Source organism: Acomys russatus, chromosome 13, assembly GCF_903995435.1.
Source record: "Acomys russatus chromosome 13, mAcoRus1.1, whole genome shotgun sequence".
Taxonomy (NCBI): domain Eukaryota; kingdom Metazoa; phylum Chordata; class Mammalia; order Rodentia; family Muridae; genus Acomys; species Acomys russatus.
In genome coordinates this window covers 70223489-70249318 of record NC_067149.1, presented here as the reverse complement: position 1 = coordinate 70249318, position 25830 = coordinate 70223489, and the positions used below count along the sequence as shown (strand labels likewise).

Genomic DNA, 25830 nt, shown 5'->3' with positions numbered 1-25830 from the left:
CTGTAGTCACCGTGGTCACCCCTGTTGTCGCCTTCAGTCTGTAGTCACCGTGGTCACCCCTGTTGTCTCCTTCAGTCTGTAGTCACCGTGGTCACCCCTGTTGTCTCCTGACCGTGTTGTCATGCCCTGAAAGAGCCACATCACAGTGCAGCTGAGGACTCACTGTGAAGTTCCCCTTCTGGTTAACTAGCTTCTCTGGTTTTATTAGCAGTAGGTTCCTGACGGCAGTGACAGCCCTTGTGGTCACCCGCGTGCTTACCCATCCAGGCCAACTGTGTTGTGTGGGTGATGAGTGGCTTAGGTCTGCAGTAGCTTTTGGTTCAAGTGAAAGGATGCCACTGCGTGTCCTCAAGAGACACATCAGAAGCCACGGGTGCCAGGACATGTAGGGCCCAGAGCAACCACTGGCCCTGAGCTCTCCAGTGCTTTGCTCTGTTCTCTTCTTCCCCCAAACCTCATATTTATAACATGAAACAAGTTTGTCATAACTTGAAGTATTTCTTTTGATTTTGTTAGTATCAGTAGATAGACTTCTTATGATCGGATTATTGGCAGATTTCATCAGCTCACGTCAAAATCTCATCACGTCATAGTTAAGTCTCAGAGCTGAGCCCCCAGAAAGAAATAGATACATTATAGTGTTTAGGTAGGCATACCCAAAGCAGTGGCTGCCATGATTCTCTGAGCGCTTCCAGCGGTTCCGGGATTACATCGAATAACATGTGTAGTAATAATAAAATCTTTTAAGGCAATATCACACCAGGAAGAAACAAGTGAAAAGGACACCGACTACATCATTTTTTATATTCATGCCTGCCAAATGTAATATTTAGTTTTAAAACTAATAAAATATACACAAGACCTTTCTGAGGAAAACCACAAAATTGTGATGGATAGGACCAAAGAAAAACTAAATAAACAGAGCAGGTCCATGGTCATGCCCACAGAGACGCAGTGTTGTGTTCGGTCAAGAGTCTTTAGTTTGCGTTATTCAAGTCCCAGCTCGTTCCTTGGTGGACAGCGACAGACCCACAGGAGAGTTTCAGTGACAAGCAAGAGGCTGAGAGCAGTTGACTCAATAGTGAAGAGCAAAGTGGGGGTGGGGGCAGGGGGCGGAGGGCGGGGAGGGGGGACTTCTGTTGGCCAGTGGGCTCTGCACTGTGTCCTCGCTAATGTCTACACTGAGCATCTTTCCCAAGATGAGAGTGCCTGAAGGTGGAGCCTCTGAGCTGTGGTTATGTCACACATGTGAAGCTTGATTTATTACACATAAAATAAGCCAGAAATAGAAAGGCAAACATCGCAAGTTTTCTCTCACGTGCAGAATCTAGAATAAAAATACATGAGAGTAGAGGTGGGAGCACCAGGGGCAGGGGAAAGGGAGGTTGAAAGTGCTGAATTCGATAGACCTGCATATAGGAGGCATTACCTGCATACCACACCAGGAAAGCACTAAAATATTATTTATAATTTCTAAACTTAAATTGTTCCATGTGTATCTTAATCATTTGTATCATATTATATAAACAATAAACTATTTTAAAGAAAAAAAAAGAGAGACATGGCAGAGATGACATTTTCTCTACCATGTGGGGATACAAGAGAAGGGACCTTTCTCCCTGACCTTTGTTTTCTTGGCTTCCAAAACTTCAAAAAACGAACATATTTTGTTGATGCTCCTTGGGGGCTGTAGTGATTTCGTCCAGCATCCCAGATAAGATACCAGGTAATCAAGGAAGAAGAGTGAAAGAGCAGACAGGGCCAGGGCCATGCGTGTAACTTGGTTATATTTAGCTCCCACCTCCTTGACGGTATGTTTTCATTTCAAGGGGGACTCCCGAAGAGCAACGCTCAGATCCCATGCGTTCTGTTTCCTGACATTGCTTACTAGAAGCAGCTCTCTGCCATGAGGTGTTTAGAGGGGACATTGAGTAGAGGGTAAATAGTATCGAAATCAGCAGAACACTATGCCACGCACAGGTTAAACAGTTCAACCATATAGTTTTTAAGTTAGATAAATAAATCCTAGAGTTTAATTTGTCAGTTGCCTTTTATCAACACAATTTTATTCATGGCCATGATAAAGCCGATGGCAAAGGCGGTGGGGCTAAGAAGTGAAAACCACAGAATAGACCCAGGTCAGATTAGGGCTTTTAAAGCAGCTGCCTTGTCACATTAAATTGTTATAGCTTTTCACGCAGGTTGTCAAGATTAAAGGTTAGAAATACAGATCCCTCAACATGACGACTGATAATTTTCAAATATGACCTCTAAATAAATGTCTTTTCCAGCTGTGCCAAACACTGCAGCTTTGGTTGCTCAGCACATTGGTCTTGGTGCCAACTTGACTTTCTTTCCTTTTTGCTTTTCACAGGTGAAGAAAGGAGGGACCCAGAGAATGTGTCATTCCTTCCACCCCTGCTCCCTCCTGAGATCCCAGCTTCCTAACGCTGTGTGTCAGCTGCTGCTGGGCTGTGGTAAGTTGGGTGCCGTGTGCAGAGCCTCTTCATACGGAGGGATCTCGGCTCCACCCACTTTTAAATTTAAGTTTCTTGTTTTGGGGTTTCTTGCTGACTGAATGTATCTGTACACTCTTACTGAATACTGAAGTACCCAACACTTCCAAAGCTTTGAAAACTAAGTTCATTGAAATTATAATTGATCATCAGCTGGTGACACGGGTGAAGTGAGGTATTTTATGTTAGCCTAAAACACACAAATTTCATACATAGTTTTATTTTCCTTTTGTAGAGCAAGGTGGGTCCTACTGTAGGAAGTCCCTCCATTAGCTAATGATACGTCACTGTACGTCTGCTGGTTCTTCCCTTGCCATTGGGAAAAAGAAATTAAAATATTGTTAACGTCGAATTCTAATTTATTATTATTATTTATCTTAATTTTCTTACATTTATCTGTTTCCATTTAAGTAATTGTAATATTCATTGTCATTTGTATTTATGGAGACTTCCTGAAATGTACTTTTTCACAGAAGTAATAGATTTATTTTCTGATCATGGCCTATCCATTTTTCAAATATCCCACTAACTTCTGATGTTATAAAAATATAAGTGGCAACACTAGATTTGAAGTGAACAACTGTGTTCCAGCACATATGTGCATGTCAGTCTAAGAGTGAACATTCAAGACACTTGATTATTAGGAGAAAGGGAAACTGAACCAATCTGATTAACAGGCTTAGGCGTGTCTGGGGTTCTGTTTCCTAAATAGTTTGTTAGGAAAAACAAAAGCATTTTGTGTGAAGAAGATAGAAGCCATTAGAAGCATTTTAGAAAGTTTTGAATGTCTATTAATGAATTTTAAAAAGCCAATGGAGATAAAGTAATTAAACAGCAGATTTGGCAGAATATCCACTACCACCCTGCAGAGGGGCAGAGCCTTGTCACTTGTGAATGTTCTGGAAAAGCAAGGACCAGTCCTTTCATAAGAGCCATGTTTACCTACCATGCGTGTCTTTCTGGGTCTGGGTTACCTCACTCAGGATGATCTTTTCTAGTTCCTTCCATTGCCTGCAAATCTCAATATTTCCTTGTTTTTAATAGCTGAGTAGTATTCCATTGAGTAAATGCAGCACAGTTTCTTTATCCACTCTTTGGTTGAGGAAATGTCCTTATTGTGTTGTGCAGCGTCTTTTGGGTATATTCCCAGGAGTGGTGTAGCTGGGTCTTAAGGTAGAACTATTCCAAAACTTCTGAGAAATCACTAGCTTGATTTGCAAAGCAACTGTACAAATTTGCACTCCCACCAACAATGGAGAAGCATTCCCCTTGCTCCACATCCTCGCCGGCGTGTGCTGCCACTTGGGTTTTTGAATTTATAGGGATATTGAACATGTTTAAAAAGTACTTCTTTGCCATTAAAGATTTCTCTGTCTAGAATTCTCTGTGTAGTTCTGTACTCCATTTTTTAATTGGGATTTTTTTGGTTTGTTGATGTCTACTTTCTTCAGTTCTTTATACACACACACACACACACACACACACACACACACACACACGTGTTATATGTGTGCATATGAGATATCTATAATACATATACATATATTGGATATTAGCCTTCTGTCAGATGTAGGGTTGATGAGCTATTTTTCCATTCTGTTGGCTGCCATTTTGTCCTTTTAATGTTGTCCTTTGCCTTATAGAGGCATTTCAATTTCATGATGTCCCATTTATTAATTGTTGATCTTAGTGCCTGAGATGTTGTTGTTCAGTTCAAGAAGTTGTCTCCTATGCCAAGGTGTTCAAGGCTGATCCCCGCTTTGCCTTATATCAAGGTTAGTGTATCCAGTTTTATGTTGAGGTCTTTGATCCACTCACTTGTAAGTGGACATTAGCCATAAAGTCCATAATAACCTCACTATAATCCACAGACCCAAAGCATCTAAGTAAGAAGGAAGACCCAAGGGAGGATGCTTGAAACTCACTGAGAAGGGGAAATAAACATGGAGGCAGATGAGTGAGGGAACTAGGTGTGAGAGGGGGTGGGCAGGAGAGGAGGGAATCAAGTGTGGGGAGGACATAGGGAGAGAAAACTAGAAGTGTGTGTGTATGTGTGTGTGTGTGTGTGTGTGTGAGAGAGAGAGAGAGAGAGAGAGAGAGACAGAGAGAGAGAGAGAGAGACAGAGACAGAGAGAGACAGAGACAGAGAGAGAGACAGAGAGAGAGACAGAGAGAGAGACAGAGAGAGAGATGGAGAGAGAGAGAGATATCTCTGGGATGAGCTAGAAACCTAGAAAAATGAAAACTCTCAAGAATCTATGAAGGTGACCCTAGCTAAGACCCTTAGCATTTGAGAGTATGGAACCTGAAAGAGCTACCTTCTGTAACCAGGCAAGACTTCCAATGGAGGGATGAAGACACCAACCCAGTCACCAAATCTCCAACCCACAAATTTTCCTGCTTGTAAGATGTGCAGGGATAAAGATGGAGCAGAAATGGAGGGAATGGCCAACCAGTGCCTGGCCCAACCCGGTACCCATGCCATGAGAGGGAGCCTACTCCTGACACTATTGATGATATCCTGCTATACTTGCAGAGAGGAGCCTAGCATAATTGTCCTCTGAGAGGTTTCATCCATCAGCTGATGAAAACAGATTCAGTCAAGTGCTGGACAGAGCTCAGGGAACCTTGTGGAAGAGTCGCGGAAGGATTGAAGGAGCCAGAGAGGTCAAGCACACTACATGAAAACCTACAGAATCACCTAATCTAGACCCATAGAGGCTCCTAGAGATTGAACCACCAACCAGAGAGCATGCGTGGGATGGACGTAGGCACTCTGCACGTGTGTAACAGATGTGCAGATTGGTCCTCTGCTTCCTGCCCTTGGATCCCTTTCCCCTAACTGGGCTGCCTTGCCTAACCTCAGCAGAGGAAGATGCCCTTAGTCCTGCTGCAACGTGACATGCCAATTCTGGTTGACATCCACGGGAGCCCTCCCCTTCTCTGAGGAAAAAGAGAGTGGGGATGGGAGAAGGTGAGGTGAGAGGGAGGGACTGGGAGGAGAGGAGAGGGGGAAGCTCCGATCAGGATGCAATTCAAAGTAAATAAAATAATTAATGAAAAAAAAAAAAAAAAAAAAAGAACCATGTGTAGTCCTTCCCATTTTTCTTCCATAAACTGAAAATCACCTCCAGCTGTGTGCATAAAGTGCATCACCTGTCACGGTGTGACGTCTTTGTGATTCACCAGTCCAGTGACTCAACTTTGCACCTAAGAAAGCCAAGGTTTTTGGAGAAATGAGGTCACTTTCCAAAGATGAGACTTCTAGCAAGTGTCTGATGCCAGCGTCGGTTGTTTTTCCTGAGAGTCCACCCGTGCCCATCCTGGCATGCAGGATCCACGTGTGGGCCAGGCAGGCACATGTATCCTGCTGTGGCTCTTTACACAACAAATACATTTTCATAGTGGTCTTACATACATTGATTCATGGAAATTTCCAGAGGTACTAGTAATTCCAGCGACCACGACCTTCTGAGGAGATTCCCCATATTTCTGTATCAATTTGGGGAGGGGAAATAATTCCAAGTTCTTACACACAAATAGGAAATGTATATTGAAAGAGTTACAGCTGATAATATAAGGTAATGGATTAAGTGTGGATGGTGATTCTAATTATAAACTAATTTATACACAGTTATGTCAAGACCAAGTTACTCAAAGTTGTTAATTCACGAGACTATGAATGATCACTGGTGTGGTCCTCTACCCGCTCAATGCACTTTAACTTAACATGATTTTAGGAAACCATTGTCAACCATGGTCCAAGAATATTTGGGAAATCCCAGAACTAGGCAATTCATGAGCCTCACATGGCAGACTTTTCTGCACAATCCGTCTCTGTTCTTCTCCATCTTGCCTGGTGTGTGATCCTTGTTCGGTGTGTACATGCTGTGCACGCTAGCCTCCCCTAGTTACCTGGAGGCATGCTGGTTATGTGACTGTAGACAATGTTTGTTCACTGTTAGTGCAAAGGTGGTGATGCCAGATATTCAGACGCAGTGAAGAGAAAGTCGTGGGGCACCTTTCCCATGAAAACGTTAACCCTCTCGGCTGAGTAAGGGAAGGAAACTACGCCAAGGCTGCGACAGTCTAGGGCACTACTCCTAACCTCACATTGCTCCTAATCTATAAATTCAACTTTATCTTAAAGTATGACTTTAGAGGGAAAACCGCATCCTACACAGCGAGTTTGGCATTGTCTACTGTTTGAAGACAGACACTGGGATGCGGCTGAGTCACTTTGCTATAGAAATCAGCTCAGTGGTGTTTGGAAGCAGAAGTGTTGCAGGGATAGTCCCTGGAGAGTCTGCTGAGGTGAAGTTATGGGCAGTGCTTCTTCCTTTATTAAAGAAATGAAGCAAAGTGCCGGATAACGCCGGTGGGAGGGAACAGAATTTAATCTTACTGCATCAAGGGGAAGGATGCCGAGCAGAGCTCTGGTCTCCTAGGGCCACCACCGCCTTATGACGGCTCACAGGGCACACAGGTACTGCTTGCCCCCAAGCCCTGAAAAGAGAGAGAATTCAGGAGGACTGGGTTGTGGCTCAGTGGAAGACACCTACCCAGTATGCATGAGGTCCCAAAATTGATCCATAGCATGGAAGAAGAAGGAGGAGGAGGAGGAGGAGGAGGAGGAAGGAGGAGGAAGGAGGAGGAGGAGGAGGAGGAGGAGGAAGAAGAAGAAGAAGAAGAGGAAGAAGAAGAAGAAGAAGAAGAAGAGGAAGAAGAAGAAGAAGAAGAAGAAGAAGAAGAAGAAGAAGAAGAAGAAGAAGAAGAAGAAGAAAGCAACACAGGGAACTGTTGCTTGTTGCAAAACGGTCAATTCAGTTTGTCTACCTTGTGCAGAAGCCCAAGGTAATTGGCCCTTCCCCTGATGCCCAAGGTCAGAGTGTCTTCCTGACCCTGATCTCTGCCTTTCGTTACTACCTATAAAAGGAAACTGCTCAAAGAGTAGACATTAGCAAGCACTACGTGAACAGGCCACTCTGAGCTGAACGTGTCTTTCCAACCTGCCACCTACACCTGAAATCCAGCCACTGTCGGTACACTTGCCAGACTTATGCATCGTTTATCTAGTTGACAAATAGTCCAACAGGCCATTCTTACTCATTACTTAATATGAACGTATGTACATAGTAATAAGCATATACTTCCAGGGAGATACCAGCCAGTGTACTCCCTGAACACAGGGACCCGTGACAGACTATAAAGTTTTGCCCAAGTCTGTCTTGGTGAACTGATGAGCTTATTTGGGTTCCTTAGGGGATCATGGCCAAAGGGGTGCATACAGGGCACACAAGTGAATCTCAGCCCCATCCTAGCATGGCTGATTCTTTGCAAAAGGTGATCTTGGGAGCTTTCACATAACCTGCAGCTAGCTCCATGGAGACTCTCCTCTTTCCGAGGGATGACTTCCTGCTTATGTGGTGTCAGGGAGGGTCCTCATGAACCTAGCTTTTAGAGCACTCTATGCCAGCCTTGTACGCTTACTGAACTGTCTAGGTCTTAGTAGCTGAGCGGCTCTTATTAGCCCCCTTAATCCCTACAGGAAGCCATGTTTCAATTGGGAGGACATAACTTTCGGGCTGTGGTTTGAAACAAGCTACTGAAAAAGACGAAGAGGCACAGAAAGAGGCAGAGGACTGCACCAAGGTAAATCTACACCTGTCCTTTTGGGTCTGCTAGGGACGGCTACGACCATAAAGGACTTCTCAGGAAACCTTTGAAATGTTTGTTCCTTCTTGAACCTGATTCCAACATGTGACTGGCCAGCTTTGAGGCTGCCCTGGAATGTGGCAAGCGCGATCGCTTCGGCTCTCTGCCCCCGAGAAGCAGCTGGGCTCATCTTCACCACATAAGAGCGTTTGTCATTCTTCCGTCAGTCTGTGGCAGGACACAGTGGTTGTGGCTACCTTGACAATTAAGCTGCTTGGAGCTTTCTAAGGGAGACTTCAGTCTGTGCCATCTGTTATTCATCACTTAAAATTGTGGTTGTTTTCCTGAAAGGCCAGAGATGGCCAATTTATCCTGAAACTGAAAATCAATATGCCTCTAACCTTATGTGGCCCAGATCTTAGGAATAATATCCAGGCTCCATTCGGAAATGTTCCACCTTGCTTTAATTCTTGGAAAATAAGGATCACTCGCTGTTCCTCTTTCCAGATGTCTTCGGCTGGCACCCAGCAGTGAGCCGCAAGCCTGTCTTGGTGAACGCTGGACACTGTCAGTCACATCCCCCAGTGCTCCTGTCAGGTGCCACTGCAAAGGCCACGGGCTCACAAGCTGAGCAATGGTAGCGTTCCCTGATGGGTACAATGTGGGATGATTTCACTGCGGGAGACTCCAGGGCAGAGCTGCGTATCTGAAGGATGGATACAGAGAGTACCAGGAAAACTCACAAATTCTAGAAAATAGAATCACCCAACTTTGTTATGTCTCCACATGATGTCCTAATTGTGTGATTTGCCATTCTATTTTAGGAAGACTTATTGCTTTGCGACAGATAGTTATTATTGGGTGTCTGGAGTCTGCTCAGATGACCTTTCCAGGACATAGAACATTTCACATTTATAAGTGCTTTTAGTCTTCTCAACAAATATATGAAGCCAGTCAGTGTTGCAGAGCCGAGAGCCACTGAAATCAATCAAGCAACTGAGAAGTAAGATTGCCCATCTATATTAACAGAAAGCATGAGCAGGACACATTTCAAGTGGGTTAATGCAGTGGACCTGATGCCTCAAGTCCTCTCATCTATCTGTCTGTCTGTCTGTCTGTCTATTATCTATTATCTATCTACCTCCCACCCTTCGTCCTCTCTTCCTGCCTTTGGCTTTGCAGGCATGGGAAGAGTTCCAAGTATCACACGCACTATCTTCAGGCATTCAGCCATTTTGAAGCCCTTTCTCCAGTTCCCGACAACACACAGCATTTCCCATGTGTTTTTTGGCCACTCGTACATATCTTTGAAATGAAGTATCCACATTTGACTTTTGCCAATTTAAAACATGGATTCTTTAATCCTGTATGTTATAATCTGTTTATTATCCTGTTACTGAGGTTATTTTTGTGTTTGTGCATATGTGATGTATGTGTGTTCATGTATGTAAGGGTGTGTTCACATGTGTGTCTGTGGGTCACATGTCAGTGCCAGGTGCCTTCCTCAGTCAACCTCATCCTTCATCTTTCTTTTTTAAAATTTTATTTGTTTAGTGTGCATACTTTTATATGTGTACACATGTACTGCGTGTGTGTGTGTGTGAGTGTGCGCGCGCGTGTGCGTGTGCGTGCGTGTGTGTGTGTGTGTGTGTGTGTGTGTGTGTGTGTGTGTGTGTGTACTTACGTACATGTAGAGGTCAGAGAACAACTTGTGGGGATTGATTCTTTCCTACCACGTGGGGCCTGGGCATTGAACTTGGGTCGTCAGCCTTGGCAGCCAGCATCTTACTCCTGAGCCATCTAACTGACTCCTTCTCCCTGTGTTTTGAGCCAGGGTCTCTCATTGAACCTGGAGCTCACTGATTAGGGAAGGTTATCTCACCAGCCAGTTCCAGAGACTCTGCTGTCTTTTCCTCTTTGGAAGGGGATCACTGGCTCACACCACCAAGCGCAGCTTTTGATGTGGATTCTTGGGATCTGAACCCAGGTCCTCATACCAAATAGGCCAACTCTCCAGCTCCTGGGTTTTTGTTTCTATAATAATTTGATTCTAAATCCATTACCAGGAGACTGTGATGAAAGTATTTCCTCCCATCTCTGACTTGCTTAATGATTTTCACAAAGAGGCCTTTTGATGAAGAAAACATGAAGTCTAGTATGTTCCTTAGATGTTAATCTAGGCCTATGCATTCTTTGCTACCTTAAGCTTTCATAGGTATTATCATATGAGTCTTCTAGAAATGTTACAGCTTTGAGTTTGCAGGGAATAATTATTATAGTTAAGCACATTGTTTATCCTGCAGCTGTGTCAGGATGCCACCACATGTGTGTCAGGATGCCACGGCACCACCACATGTGTGTCAGGATGCCACGGCACCACCACATGTGTGTCAGGATGCCACGGCACCACCACATGTGTGTCAGGATGCCACGGCACCACCACATGTGTGTCAGGATGCCACGGCACCACCACATGTGTGTCAGGATGCCACGGCACCACCACATGTGTGTCAGGATGCCACGGCACCACACATGTGTGTCAGGAGCCCGGCACCACATGTGGCATTTGGTTCTGGCTTATTTCCTGAAGAACAGCAAGTATGGGCGTCACCCGCGTTGTTGGGGGTCAATAGTCTGTTGTCTGCTGTCCCTGAGAAATATTTATTGTTTAAGTAAACATTGCTTGTGTCTGATGAAACACATTTGAATCTTTTCCCATCTGATCAGAATTATGAATGAAATTTATGTGAATATTTACATCTATTTCTCACAGGAGTCAGATGCTGGTCACATGAAAATGCTGCCTGTATAAGGAACCAGGAAACGGGGAGATAGCAGCTCCTGGCAGAGGCTCCCTGCTTTCCCACTCGGACACACCCACTTTTCCATCAGTCAGTTCTCTTTAGAAAGTGAGGGACAAGTCAAGACACACTTCTGCACTGGGTAGCTGGGAGAGTGCCCAAATTGAAAAGGTAGAAGAAGCTAACACACTCAAGCTACTGGGTTTCGTCAGCTATGAAAGATTTTCCAACAGTCCTCTCTTCAGTTCAGGGGTGAGCTGAGCTCCTTTTTAAGTCTCCTGGTTCCACACAGCAGGGGTTTCCTGGTTCCACACAGCAGGGGTTTCCTGGTTCCACACAGCAGGGGTTTCCTGTTTCCACACAGCAGGAGTTTCCTGGTTCCACACAGCAGATATTTCCTGTAACCTGCATCCAATGGGCTGCTGAGGAGGGCGTGGAACCAGCCCTCCCCAGGGACTTTGTTGCTCAGGGAGCTACAAACTTCTTGGTCCTTAAAGTGAGTTTTGCATTTCCTGAGCTTTTTTCCTGTATCACTACTATAAATGTAGTCCCTTCTGGAAGGGGTTTTACTTCTTCTCATTTGGAACAAAGTGACTATGCACGTGTTATCTCCTGAGAGGCGACTTTCAATAGGTGCACCGGCTCTTCAGGATTCAGGGAAGGGGCTTAAAAAACACAGACTCCATTTTCTCCCAGCAAGAGTTTCCTATACACCCTTCCACGGTGCTGACTGACAGTCTGGTCTCTAACCAGACTGTATTTGGAGTTAATAGCACAAATACTAGACTTCCTGGAGCCTGACACCCTTTCTGAACTTTCTTCCTCAGCACCTCCCAAGAACAAATGCACGTCTTTTTATTTTCACCTTGAAGGAGTCTGTTCATACACTATGCCACCCCAACATCTACAGCTCCCACTTGAAAGACTGCGTGCCTTGGCTTTGGGAGCAGATAGGATCAGACATCATGAATCTCCTGAGACTGTAGTACCAGGACTTGGTTTTGCCAAGTTGCTAGGATACCTGGGATACAATAGCCCCAGCACTCTGGAGTCTGAGTATCAGGAGGGTCAGTTGCCCAAGGTCAGAATCAGCTACATAGTGAGTTCAAGTACAGCCTGGGATAAATGAGAGATTGTCTCCAAAGTAGTAAGTAGTAGCAGCAGCAGCAGCAGCAGCAGCAGCAGCAGCAGCAGCAGCAATAGCGGCAGTAATATAATTATTCAGTGCCTCCAGGGGCTACACACCCCAGGGATGGAGCATAGTGGGTGCTGAAGAGTAGTCCCCAGTTTCTTACCAGAGAGGCCTGCGTGTATGTGCATCTGCTGCTGAGAATTAAGCTTCTACCTAGTCTGAGCGAGGGATCACTAAAGCCCCAAATCACCAGAGATCTTCCAGCTGCCTGTACAGAGTTTCAGCACTTCCTTTGAGTTCTTCCCCACATACCCCACAGATAAATCCAGGTCTACAGAATCTTCCTGGAAAGAATGTTCTCACACATTGAGTTCTCCCATTTTCACAGTACCCGTCAGAGGCACGGGATCACAAGATGTTTAGCCCCGAGGGAAGGTTTTTAATGAGTTTATAGAAACTACCCTGGGCTAGACCACAGGGAAGCACCACGGAAAAGATTCCGGTTTCCTCTCAGAAGGCCGTCTTCATGGCCTGCCTTGTACCTGACCCCTGGGAGCCTGCGCAGGGCCTCCGGCTTTCCTAAGCTTTACTACAGCTTGTTGTAGCAGTGCTGTCAGGCCTGTTCTTGTCAGGCACCACAATTTGTACAGTTCTCACCAAAGGTGAGCTCCCTAACCTTCTAGCTCAGAGAATCAGGTTCTGCATGCCCGAGTCTCCTTAGATCTCCACAACTCTGAGGTTTAAATCTTAAATCTCTAAAAGATTGACCGTGTTTCGTTTACAGCTGAAACCTCTGTAAGACTGACAGGCCTCATGGGAACCAGTACAGCCTTTCACCACAGATACTCTTCCTAGGTTAATGCAGACAGAGTAGAGGGTGTCCAAACACTGTCCACAGCTTTACCTTGAAGACAGAAAGAAACGGAAACATACAAAAAGCACCTTGACCTTTCCAGACATCACATCTGGCAACCTAGGTTCATCCTCCCCTGAATCACCATCCTGAAAGGGCTTGGCACGCCCTGACCGACTAGCACAGATAACTGTGGATGAGCACAGACCCCGCGATGCCTCAGCACCGCTGCATGCACTGGTGAGTTCTTTCTACATGAGGTCAGTAGGGCAGGACTGAAGAAACTGTTGTCTCTGAATAAAACGCAGATAGTCAAGGAAAAATGAAGATACAGGGCACCACGCTGCCAGTAAAAGAGAACAGATATCCAGACGTAAACCCTAGTGAAATGCAGGTGTGTGGGTTGCCTGGCATGGACTTCACCCTGATGCTCACCAAGATGCCACGATCATCAGGCCAGCAATGCAAAAAATACACTGCTAGCTTTAGCCAAGGGACAGAACATGTTCTTAGCCCTGTTACAGCGCCGAAGAACAATGTGGCTGAATTAATGAATTCAGAGTTCAACTCTAGACTAGACCAGCTAGAGAAGAAAAACAGTGAACTGGAAGGTAAGCCCGTTGACCATTCACGTGTGAGCTTACGGATTGCCTGCTTTGTTCTACTGCGTGCCACGTCTTGTTTCAGGCCTCCCTCAGAACGCCACTGTCCTTATGATGACTCCAGATTACTCCCAAGAGAGCAAAGGGTACCTGATACAGAGCTGTGTAACTGTGCGCTACTCCCACTCCCTTCTGACTTCCACATGTAATTAGAAATTGTTAACTTGGTCTCACATTTATTTTTTGTTTTTAGGGCTTTTCACTACCAGTAACTGAAAACCCAGGGAGCGGTGGCTCTGATTTTAGAAGGGTTATCCTGTAAAAAGAAGTGTGTGGCGGTTGACCCTGGCTCAGCAGCTTGCACATAGGCGGCTCGGTGCCTCTGCCATTGTCTTGGCATTTGTTTTCATCCTATACCTCAGTCCATGTGCACATTCAAGTTGTGAAGAGGCAGCTTTGACTAAGACCACTTCTCTGTTCAGTGACTAACAGTTTCTCAGAAGTTACCTAAGGCTTTTATTCCAGTTACTTTGGCCAGAAAGACAGAACATGTTCACACGTAAAGACGTTTAGTTTTTTTCAAATTCTGTGTGAGAGATGAGGAGACAAGGTTTGTTCATAGCATGCTGTCTAAATGATGAGCAATAGTGCTACAGGTCCTGTCACCAGGTACGTAGAACTGCCTCTTTCATAAGGCATTTCCATAGTTGCAAATTTTATTAGCAGTGTTTACTTAGCTGTTAGAGAAAAGTAAGTACCTGGAACTTTAAGGTACAAAGTGTGCATGTCATAATTGGGTTTAGAAAACCTGAGAAGATGAATTATCTTATTCTTCTGTAATTAACTATTGATTTATGCTTAAATGTATAGTTTCACTATTCACTGGCCATTATTTATAGTTTAGAACTGTGCAGAACTTCTCATAAATAACAGTTGAAGGTGGCAGTGGAGATTTTATGTTTTTTTGCAAGAGGACCTTTTAAACTATAGAATGCATTATGAAAATGAAAGGCGTTGAATATGAGAGTGAAAGTCAGATTTGATCCTTATCACAACTTTGTCCTGAACTCATAATTGACCATAATGATCTATTGTTTCACTCTACCTGTGGTAGTTACTGGTTGAGTTGGGTTCTTTGCTGTCTTTTCAAGAGGAAAGGCATGTACAGGTGCGTGTTCTGGCGTATCTTGTTATTCTCCTGGTGAAAACAAGCGGCTTTCCTTACCACAGTTTGCTTTTATTATTCTCCAGTGTGCCTCCCGTTCAGGATGCACTCTTTGCCCACTGAAGTCCTGTCCACTGCCCAGTGACACCTTCAAAACACTCATTTATTTGCTCATTTAACTCAAAATATTTCAGTAGAACGTCTTTGTATAGCTATTATGAGCTACTTGGAGCCAAACATTGAGTTATATCTTCATTAAGCCATAATGTCCTTTATCTTAGAGGAAGGCAGTCGCCATGTATGTGCTGTGAAGACTTTCGTATTATAGGTGCTTAAATTCTTTTCTACTTGTTGAGTTTTAAATTCTATTTATAACAGAATCAATTCCTAGAACAATAGAACAGTAGACGCCACACATGATGGTTTGAAATATTCTTGGTCTGAACAACTTGAAAAATCTTCTAATCCAGTACCAGCAACTGTCTATTCCTCAAAGGAAAGCTCAGGTTTGACATGTGTTTGTGTTGTTGTTATGTTTTAGAAACTTGACAGAAAACAAGGATTCTGAGTACGGCACACACAGGACAGTCTGGTGAGCAGTGATTTCCTTCAGTGCTGTTTTTGATTGTGTGAACTCAGAGGCTCGCCTTGGTTACTTGTGATGACTGGTGCTTGTCCCTGTGTTGTAGCAACCGCTCCATCCAGTGATACCCACCAGCTGAGCTAGTTCTCCATCCTTTGGCAAGAGAGTGGATGACTTAATAGAATTGTGGTGCTTTCACATAATGTTAAAAAATATGTCATACTTTCTCCTGATAAGTCATTTGCTCCAGGCAAGGAGATTCGCTGTTAGTTGTCTGCCTGTCTCTGGAAATTAACTCAAAACAGAGCCACAACAAACAGACAAATGGATCTCTTGAAAGCTGAGAGGCTATTGACCAAAGAAAAAGTTGTTTTTTTCAGGGCCTGTGGATAACACCAGGCAAAATTATTGTTGTTATATGGGGTGCTACCACATCGAAGCCACCCTGACAGAATCCTTATGCATAAACACCTCAGGAAGAAGATAGGACCGTTAAAATTGATATAAATAGTGACTTCCATTTGTTTGTTTGTTTGTTTGTTTTTGAAGCAAGATTTCTCTCCGTAGTCTAGGCTGGCCTGGAATTCACTATGTAGCCTAATCTGGAATTGTGCTTGGGTTGCGGCAGGGAGCTACCACAACCCAGTATTTTTCCCCTAGGAGCAACCCATCAATCTTGAAAATTCATGTTTCAGGTGCCCCATACTCTACGTCATGAGCAAGCAGGCTCTCTCTGTGTTGCTTCTGCCCCGGCACTTTCTTACTCAAGGGCTTAGGGATCCCGTGACCTCATAATCAGAGACAGCCCAGGCTGGAAATAAAATAACTGTGAAAATTTCAACCAAAGTCTAAAAATACTATTGAACTAACAAGACGGCAGACATAACCTCAGAGGTGTGGGCCCCTTAATTTCCATGTTCTGACACTTCAGGTGTCCTTGAGACTGTGGACAGTTTGGGAGTTGAAACCTGGAAAAAGAGCAAGGAGGAGACATTCTAGAAGCCTTCTAGAAGTCACAGCCTCCCCAGCAGTTAGTACCTCCAGTCACAGCATTTTCCACCCAGGCTTGTGCCAAAGTCTGATCCCACAAGCAGGATAAGTCCTCAAGCCGTGATGCCTTTTGCTGGTGCTGAGATTCCTCTCAGATCTATGAAGCCGTCTGTAATTACACCTGCGGAACCCCAACTCCCTGCTTGCTGGAGACTAGGGGTGCTGACTGGAGAACCGTCCCTCTTTTCTCGGGGTGTTAGTACATTGTCTAAGACTTTGCTTCTGAAATAGCCTGAAATAATTTTGCAGGCAAACCCCATAGATATTATTATATTTTATTATACTAGAAAGAACCGCAAGACGTTAGTCACAGCTAGCTGCATTCCTATGTTATGAAGGAATGTGTTACTTATACTCCTGCTCTGAAGAGCGTTTCTGTTTTCCCCCATCGCTCCCAAGAACAGCAAACCTTCCCGTGCTCGCACTGCCATCTGTGCAGCACCGCAGAGGCTCCGGGCTGGGGTTCTGTGGGAGCCCTGGTCTGGATCTTCTGGGGCTTTGTGTACCCGCCATTTGCACTTTGATGGCAGCCGGAATCTTCAGTGCGGTGCCTGGGAGCCTGGAGGTCACCAGCCAGAGCCTCAGGCTCACTTTCTCCCATCTCACCACAGTGTCCCTGGGTGGTCTATGAATAAGATGGCCAAGCCCATGGCTGACAGAAAACAGACCTTCCACTTTTGTTATGTTCGGTTCCTTTTCGTTTGTTAAGACAAGGTCTCACTAAGTCACCCTGGGCTGGCCTGGAACACACTATGTAGAAGGGGCTAGCCTCAAACTCACAGAGACCAACCTGCCTCTGTCTCCTGTGTGCTGGGATTAAAGGCATGCACCACTGCGCTCAGCAGCATAAGTGCTTCTTGAAATGTCTTACTGTGTGATAACTTTAAAGACCTTGAATAAGCTAAACATCATAGAAATTGCTAAGACTTTGACAGTTTTGAAGCACAAACTTGGGAAATACTTTAGATGTTTATAAGAAGTCAAAATGAGGCACAATCCTGCCTGGCTCCCAGTACTTTAAAATATAGTGTATGCACCAGGTGTGGTGTTGCACGCCTTTAATCCCTGCACTCGGGAGGCAGAGGCAGATGGATCTCTGTGAGTTCAAGGCCAGCCTGGTCTACAAAGTGAGCCCAGGACAGCCAAGGCTACACAGAGAAATCCTGTCTTGAAAAATAAGGCAAAAAACAAAACAAAAATCAAGCAAACAGACAAATATATAATGTATGTGGTGATTTGCTTAGTTTTTAGACCCACATTATATACTTGTTTATGCACTTAATTTGTATGCTGCCTTGCACTAACTGACTTATTTGTAATTGGTGGCTTATCTTCTATGTTAGGCTTGCGTATCAAAGTGCTAGGAGAAATTTCTTAACTTTTATGTTATTTCATTTCATGTTTATGCTGAAGCTACTAGAGCGAAGAACTCAAAGGAGTAATTTTGTTTTTTTGGTTTTCTAAGTGGAAATTTACTGGTTAAGTGGAACAAGGCAAGAGGGGAGGCTGCTGGCATTGCTTCAAGCTGGCTCGCGGCATTCCTCAAGGTCAGGCTCCCTCTGGGGCCCGGCAGGCACACACGGAGACCGCTGACCTGCTTGCAAGTCTCTCTCAACACAGAGACAGAATCTTTTAGGATTTGCTCTGGGCTCAAATGACTCAACCTTCAGACCACACTTTGGAATGTAGCTGTGACATAGGGAGAACCAGCCAACACCACGGACGACTGATCGCAGCTCTAGACCCCACGCAGCATGCAGCACTGTTCTGTTCTGTTTCATTTCATAATGTTAGCTGTCTGTGAGGCCGCCCCGTTGTTCTGCTCAGCACCCTGAAGCTTGTACACACATACACAGCTAGCTCTTCACATTAATAATTCATTTTAGCTCTTTAAAAATTCATGCACATTGGTGCTTTGTCTGCACGCGTGTGCGTGCATGCTTGCGTGTGTGTGTGTGTGTGTGTGTGTGTGTGTGTGTGTGTGGGCGCGCGCGTGTGCACACATGCACAACATCTATCTGGGGCATAGAAGGCCAGAAGAGGGTATTGGATCCTCTGGGGCCACAATAACAGACTGTGAGCTGCCATGTGGGTGCTGAAAAAAAGAAAAACCGAGGCTAAGTCCTCTGCAAAAGTAGTAAGTGCTCTTAACTACAGAGCCGTCCTCCTAGCCCCATATATGAAGTTTCTATATGTGTGCATGCATAGGATCACTGTGTGGGTGCAGTTACCTTGGAGGCCAGCAGGGGGCACTGTATCACTGAAGGCGCAGGAGGTCACGAACTGCTTGAAGTGGGTGCTGAAAACCAAAGAACACATTCTGTTAACTGCTGACATACCTCCAGACATGAGATGCGCTCTCTTTATCTATCCTTTGTTCTTTTAATTATATCTCTGGCACGCTGAATAATTATGTTGGCTCCTGTTAGGTTCCAGTCACAGCTGATAATTCAGCCAAGTGTAGAATTACTTAGTAATGATAGCATCCACTTAAAAAAATACAGCGTGCATCTTTTCATCTCTTTCCACTCTCAGAGATTTCTAAGCTTTTCTGGGGCCTTCAAAATCCTTCTTGGTCCCTGAAGAAACTCAGTTTGAAGTTTCAGAGTGGTTAGTGTCTGTCCACACATGGGGACAAAGCCAGCCCGGATGGTGGACTTCTTATATTTTCTTTTCTTCCTCTATTCTTCTCTTTCCTTTACTCTTTTGTTCTGGCATAATATCCGTAATATTTTTATTCACATTCATTTCTGTCTGTTTTTAAGGGATGCGAACCAAATTGCCAGAGGTCTGATCCCCAGCAGCTAGTTAGAACTGGGTTTTAGAATTTGCTCTGTGGTGAGTTAGGAGCAGAAACTCCCTCCTTGCTCTGCTGTGTAGAGGGCAGCAAACTCCAAGTTCTGGCTTGCTGCTCCCTCGCCATTGCTAGGACATGCCAACGCGGGGCTTGCAGGAGCTGCAGATGCACAGAGAAGCAACAGCCCGTAGAAGGAGTTGACTTGCTGTAAACTGCAGGCCATGCATGATCAACTGCTTAATTTTGTGGCTAAAGTTTTTACTGAAACATATACAATATTATTTAAGAATTGTCCATGGCTGCTTTCTAGCAAAAAATAGAACTTGGAATTTTTTTCTTCAGTTTTTGTGGTTTTATTTAAACACAAATAAAACACGCACTCCAGCCATCCACTCATTTTCTTCTCTGCGCAGCCTGGCGTTGGGATTGGTGACTCTGACGGCCAGCTGTGCCGCTCTTTCTATGATGGCTTTTCTGTTCTTGGAGGAAACATTGTGAGCAATCCCAGCACAGTAAGATTTGTTGCACATCAGCAACACTTCCAGCTCCTTGACATTGTGGACCAGAAACTTCCGGAAGCCGCTAGGCAGCATGTGCTTGGTCTTGTTGCTCCCATAACCAATGTTGGGCATCAGGATCTGGCGCTTGAATCTTCTCCGCACCCTGTTGTCGATACCTCTGGGTTTCCGCCAGTTTCGCTTAATTTTGACATATCAGTCTGACTGGTGCCTGATGAACTTCTTGGTCCTCTTTTTAACGATCTTAGGCCTCACCAGAGGCCAGAGGGCAGCCATGATGCCGCAAAGGAGATGGCAGCTACCTCGCAGGCAGCACCGAGGAACAAACTTGGCATTTTTAACACAGACTACCTATGCCCTCAGAAGTCAGCCTGTACATTCTGTTTCCTCATGGAAATGCTGTTGTCTCCAGCATACAGGAGAGGTTAAATGCAGCTACACTGGGTCCACTGACCGCATGCTGGTCTTGACCAAAGCTACAGAGCGGAGTAACCGAGATAGTGTTTTACATCCTATGATCTGAAAGTCGTTTGGGGAAAGGAGGAAGCTAGCCGTTAGGGGGCTTAATATTGTGAGGCTCCTTGAGTATGTTTTAGACTTGTGACTCTGCACCGGCTGTACCATCACCTGTGAGTTCCAGTTCTGGAGGCTGCCACATGTTGGCGTGTTCGCTCATAAACAACTCCTATGGGAGACCTCTGCCACAGAGCGAGCTAGCGCGGTCGGTTTCTGAAGTGTTACTTCTGGGCAAGATGCCTGGTTCCCTTATAGAGCAGTGCCTTGGACTGTGTTGAAGGGGAACAAAGAGATAACAGATTAAAACAAACTTTTCCTGTCTGAAACGACCACAAGTCACCATCTGTCTGAGGTGCCAAACTCTTCCGTATCTGTGCTGGGAGAAAACTTGCCTCCAGTGTCTAGAGGTGGTAAGTTTGGACCTCAGGGAATAGCAAGTGGGTTAAGAGAAAGATGTAAATTGATATCAAAGTGGGAAAGCATTCTGTTAGTTGCTTAGTTACTTTGGCAAAACTAAAGAAAAGCTAATCATAAGACAGCCAAGATTAATTTTTTATTTTATCTAGCAAGTGGTACTTCTATCTAAAAATTATATCAGGTATAATATTTTAAAATTGTGTTATTTTTGTGTATTGGCATTTGGCCTATATGTATATCTGTGTACCACGTACACTCTGAGGCCAGACTTGATCCCCTGGGACCGTGCCTTTATGTGGGTGCTGGGAATGGAATTCAGGGACTCTTTAAAGAGCTGTCTTTAGTTATAAAAGAAACACCCCCAATACATACTGGCACACTGTAAGAAAAGAAAACGGGGTGGAGGGGGGCTGTGAGAAACCTCAGTAAGGACTGCACACTTCCTCACTGATGGCGCAGGGCGTCCTTAGCGTCCTCCTGAGTGTTTTCCCTAGCTCTCGGTATGGAGGAGTCCCTTGGGTTAGTCCAACACCTTCACTGCACTTCAGGGACAAGTGTGCAACCTGTGAATTCACACCTGTAAAAGAAACAGCTGCAGAACTTCCTACCCCACAGGACTAAATGACCACAGAGTGGCGAGTGACTTACGGCTTAGTGGTCGCGAATGGTTGGTCCATGTCTGTTTGTCAGAGTTCATCCTATTTAAATGAGGATGAGTAAAGCCAAATATGTCACAGGACTATTACTGCTTTCGGTAGTGCTGGGAAATTAATGTGTTTACTTGACAGCCAGGGTATTTGATTTAAAATAAATTATAGCTGAAAAGAAAGTAAAATCATTTTATGAGTTTTCATGTATTGTTCTGTGTAGCAAAAGGCAGAGATTAGAATAAAGTCTCCTATGTACATACAAGTGTGGCATTTTTGCCGAGCTCCAATGAGAGACTGCAGTTTATATCTCTAGGGATATGGGGAGAGCCATGCTCTGAAAACACATGAACTAAAACCACTTCATGTGAGCAGCAGCTTCTGCTGTCCTACTGAGTTCTGCAGAAAGTCAACTGCTACCAGGCACCAAGTAACTTGCATCAGGTAAGTCTGAGGGGTTTCACTGTGACCTGGATAGCTCAAACACATGGGACCGCAATTGAACGGGCAGAGAGGAGTCCTCTGTGCGTGAGCTTTGGCCTGAGCAGGCCAAGGAGGCAAGAGTGCATTCTTCACATTCATGTCCTGGATTCTCAAGACATGCGCTTCGATGGTGCGAGCAGTCTCTCTCAAAGTACCACAACAGTGTGCGTCACAGGCTGCTTCCCCACGGCTGGATTCACAGCACTATGACACTACCCCACCCTCTCTGACAGGGTCCTCTTGTGTGCACTCCCTGAGTGTTGGGAGGGCAGGGTCGCATCACCGTGCCTAGTTTAGGCAGGGGTGTGGTTCAAAATGCCAGGATGCCCTGCATGCTAGATCTGCTCTGTAGCAGTTGAGCTTCAGGCTCTGGCTGCCACGAGAGTGCAACTTAGAGAGAGGGATGGAGGCTGGCGGGTTGGAGACACCCCTTCAGTACTTTATGTGAGTTGTTAACCTCCTGTGCTTTAGTTCCCTTGTCTGACACCTGGGTATCTGCCGCCCCTTTAACCACAGGGTTCTTACAAGGTTAAAACGAATGTGGTCTGAGAAAGCAAAATGGTACTTAAGTGTTTAGTGCTATTAATCACGATTTTTCCATTGCTGAATTTCTTATGCCTCTGCTATGAGGCCCAGTGCTATTTATAGTGGAAGATCGTCTTTCGATTAGTCAAACTAACCCTTAGGCCCACACTGTCCTTGTTACCCTCAGGGTCAAAGCAACGGCTTTAGAGACAATGCAGTGTAAAAATGCTTAAGCCCCTGAAAATGCGCCCTTGTTTTCTTTGTCCTTCCGTTCAGTGCTCCAGCCACCATGGAGCGTTTTGTGCAAGTGTTCCTTTAGGGTGAGGCTCCCAGCTCCACTGGTCCAGGCTCTTCTGGAACTTTGGGATGGAGTGTGTAACGGAATCCTTCGAGCTCTTGCTCATGAGGTGGAAGCCACGTCAAGTGGAAGTGTCGGTCAGCTTCCTCCTTGTCTTCCAACGCAATTTAGCCACCACAGGAATGGCCAGGCTTCTCTGAAACTAAAACATGGGCAATTTCCAAACAAAGCCAAAGGCCAGTTCTGTGGCTCCCCAGCCTCACCCTTCAAACCAAGGAGAGCAGAAAGGGAAAGACAAGAAGGCAGCCAGGAGAATGAATGCTGGCTGGAGGTCAGATTAGAGCTGATCAGCACACAAGACTGGACTCTCGGACAGGTGGACCGAGTGGCCATTGGTTCTAAGTTCACCGAACCCAGTAAAGCACATGGTAGGCATTTTTTTATTTTATGAATAAACTAAAAACAAACAAATTTAGTCTAAGAAAGTCTATTCCTTTCCAAGAATAAGTGGTTATTGTGAGGTTGAGCTTAGAAAACCAGGATTATGGCTCCTTCCTTAGGAACATTTGTTTACCCAATTTTCTAAATGATAAAATTGCTTGCTTGTAAAACCAGGAGTAAGTTATTCTGCATAGGAGTGACAAAAAGGATCCATTTAAAATGAAAATCTAATCAAGATACTCTAGCTTAAAATCTTATGCCTTGCCCACTTTCATTCCCTTGCTAAGTGAACCGTTACCTGGCTTCTGGTTGCCTCTGAGCATTTATCCAACAGACAAGGGTCTTAACTAAGAGTCTTAGCGGACCCTTAAGTTGCACAGCAAAATGACCGGACAGCTCACAGGCCACGAGAGTCGGCAGAAAGCAAAGCCCACAGGTTGCCAGATGGTGGCGACGACTTTTCTGCTGCAATGCATTTGGCTGGAATAGAAAAGGGATATCAACTACAGAGCACTGGGTGGGGGGGGGGTTAGGGAGAGTGGAACGCACGTGAGTCTGTGAGTAGCCATAGCAGGTGGGGCTTTGTCTTGCTGTGGAAGAAAGTTCGAGGGTTTTAAGCAGGTCAGAGTATATACGGAGTAAGAGTCAAGAGGTCTTCAAAGGTTTAGCTTCATGGCCAATGAGAAAGGTTGGTTATAGAAGCAAACTGCTCAGGAATAGGGGGTTAGGGATGCTTGTTAGCCTTGTAGTCCACGTATACCCATTGGATGGACAGTGACAGCATAGGTAAGTAACTGCTTAAGTTTGGGGTCTGACTCTCAGAGGAAAGGACCAGGCTGGAGGGAGACCCTCCTAAAGTGGGGGTTTTGAACTTCTGAAATCTCAGGGAGCACCACAAGGTGTGAAGACACTGGGGGAAGGTCAGAGCAGGGGCGTTTCTGACATTGGCTTCCCATGTGTAGATTCCACATTAGGTTTCATGAGAAAGAGTTCAGAGTCACAACAATAACTTTTGCATAGGGCATACTGCGTGTTAGATAGTGCTCCAGCATGTGCGATGTGCATGTATGTTAGTATCTACAGCAATTGTCTACTATCTATCTATCTATCTATCTATCTATCTATCTATCTATAATCTACCTATCTATCATCTGTTCTTCTTCTCCTTCCTCCTCATCTTCTTCCTCCTCCTCCTCCTCCTCCTCTTCCTCCTCCTCCTCCTCCTCCTCCTCCTCCTCCTCCTCCTCCTCCTCCTCCTCCTCCTCTTCTTCTTCTTCTTCTTCTTCTTCTTCTTCTTCTTCTTCTTCTTCTTCTTCTTCTTCATGAATCCAGTTCCTCAGTCCTGCACATGCACACTGAAGTGTGAAAACCTTAGAGACAATTATCTCCGCTTCAGACGGTGACCGGTTAGAGACCAGTCCAGACTCAGAAGCATCCCACACAATAAGCAGGCACACTGAAAAAGTGTGATTTCATAGATTCATGAGAGCAAACGCTTCAGGTCAAGATCCCTCCACCTGCTTCGCAAACACGGAGACTTGAGTGAGCCTCCCTTTGCCTCAGCGTGTGCCTTTGTGATGGACAGATAATAGCAACACCTGTTTGGATTATGTTGCGTGTGCCAGTGATTGGCACACTCCTTCCACCTGATAAAGTTGGGTGTTATTTCATTGTCCTAACCAATACTTGTGACTCTCATTAGTATTTTTAACTTTTAAGCGTACGAATGGCAGTGCATGCAGGCGGAGGCCTAGGGGACTCTGCAGACCATGTCCACTGAATCATTTATCGACACAGCAGTGACTGTACATCTTCATTTCTCTGTGCCTGTGCTCATTACTGAGGATTTACTGGTGACCCACAGAGATAAGGAACCTGCCTGCTCAGTGATTATGAGCTCAGTAGGGTAAAGTGAGGTGAGTTACTCACAGGCCAGGCCTGATGAGATGATGAGGAAAATGTGGGGTGTCTGGGAGTAGAGGAGAGGCTCTTTCTCAGATTCAAGAGGTCAAAGTGCTGCCTCAGTCAAGTTTGATAGGGTTCAAACTTAGTGTAGTAGTAGAAATGAGCACGGATGGGTGTTTAAGCCAGACACACGCACCTAAGCACCAGAAGCCAGACAGCAAGGGCAATCTGAGCAAATTAAAGGTCCCCTGCCAGAGCTCAGCCACTAAAGGCACTCATCACCGAAAGGCTGAGTGTGATCCCTGAGACCCACATGGTGGCAGGAGAGAACCAGTCCTGCAAGCTGTCCTCTGGTTCCTCTGGTTCCATCTGCATGTCCATGCACACAGAATAAACCAACGACTGTAGCATTCTTATTTGTTTTGTTTTTGTTTTTTTGAGGCAGGATTTCTCTGTGTCAGCCTTGGCTGTCCTGGACTTGCTTTGTAGACCAGGCTGGCCTCGAACTCACAGTGATCCACCTGCCTCTGCCTCCCGAGTGCTGGGATTAAAGGCGTGTGCCACCACGCCCCAGCTGAATGTAATGCTCTTAAAAGCTCATTGTCAACAGAGGCAAAGCAGCAGAAAGGGCCAGGCTGGACTCACAGAAGGCCTTAGCATTCTATTAGTGAGGGCTTTGTTGTAAAAGAACTGGTCCAGCTGTTAAAAGGGGAAGCTGCATTCATTACCCTGGAAACCAATGAGAATGGGTGTCATTTTAAGGGCCAGTGAAACCCTAGTTAACAGCACTAGCAGGCTTTCTCACCAGGGAACTGATCTGCCTCTTGCAATGAGTTCTTTCTCCCTACCCTGAAATCTTGGCTGCATGTAGAAAACTGCTCACCTTAGGAAGGATTGCCCGCCCTAAAGAGCTGTTTAAGGTCAGA

The 25830-nt window shown here is 45.2% G+C and overlaps 1 pseudogene; it reads right to left on the bottom strand.

Moving 5' to 3' along the window:
* Window positions 1-16702: 16702 nt before the first annotated feature.
* LOC127197752 (60S ribosomal protein L32-like) lies at window positions 16703-19948 on the bottom strand (annotated as a pseudogene).
* Between the last annotated feature and the right edge of the window lie 5882 nt (window positions 19949-25830).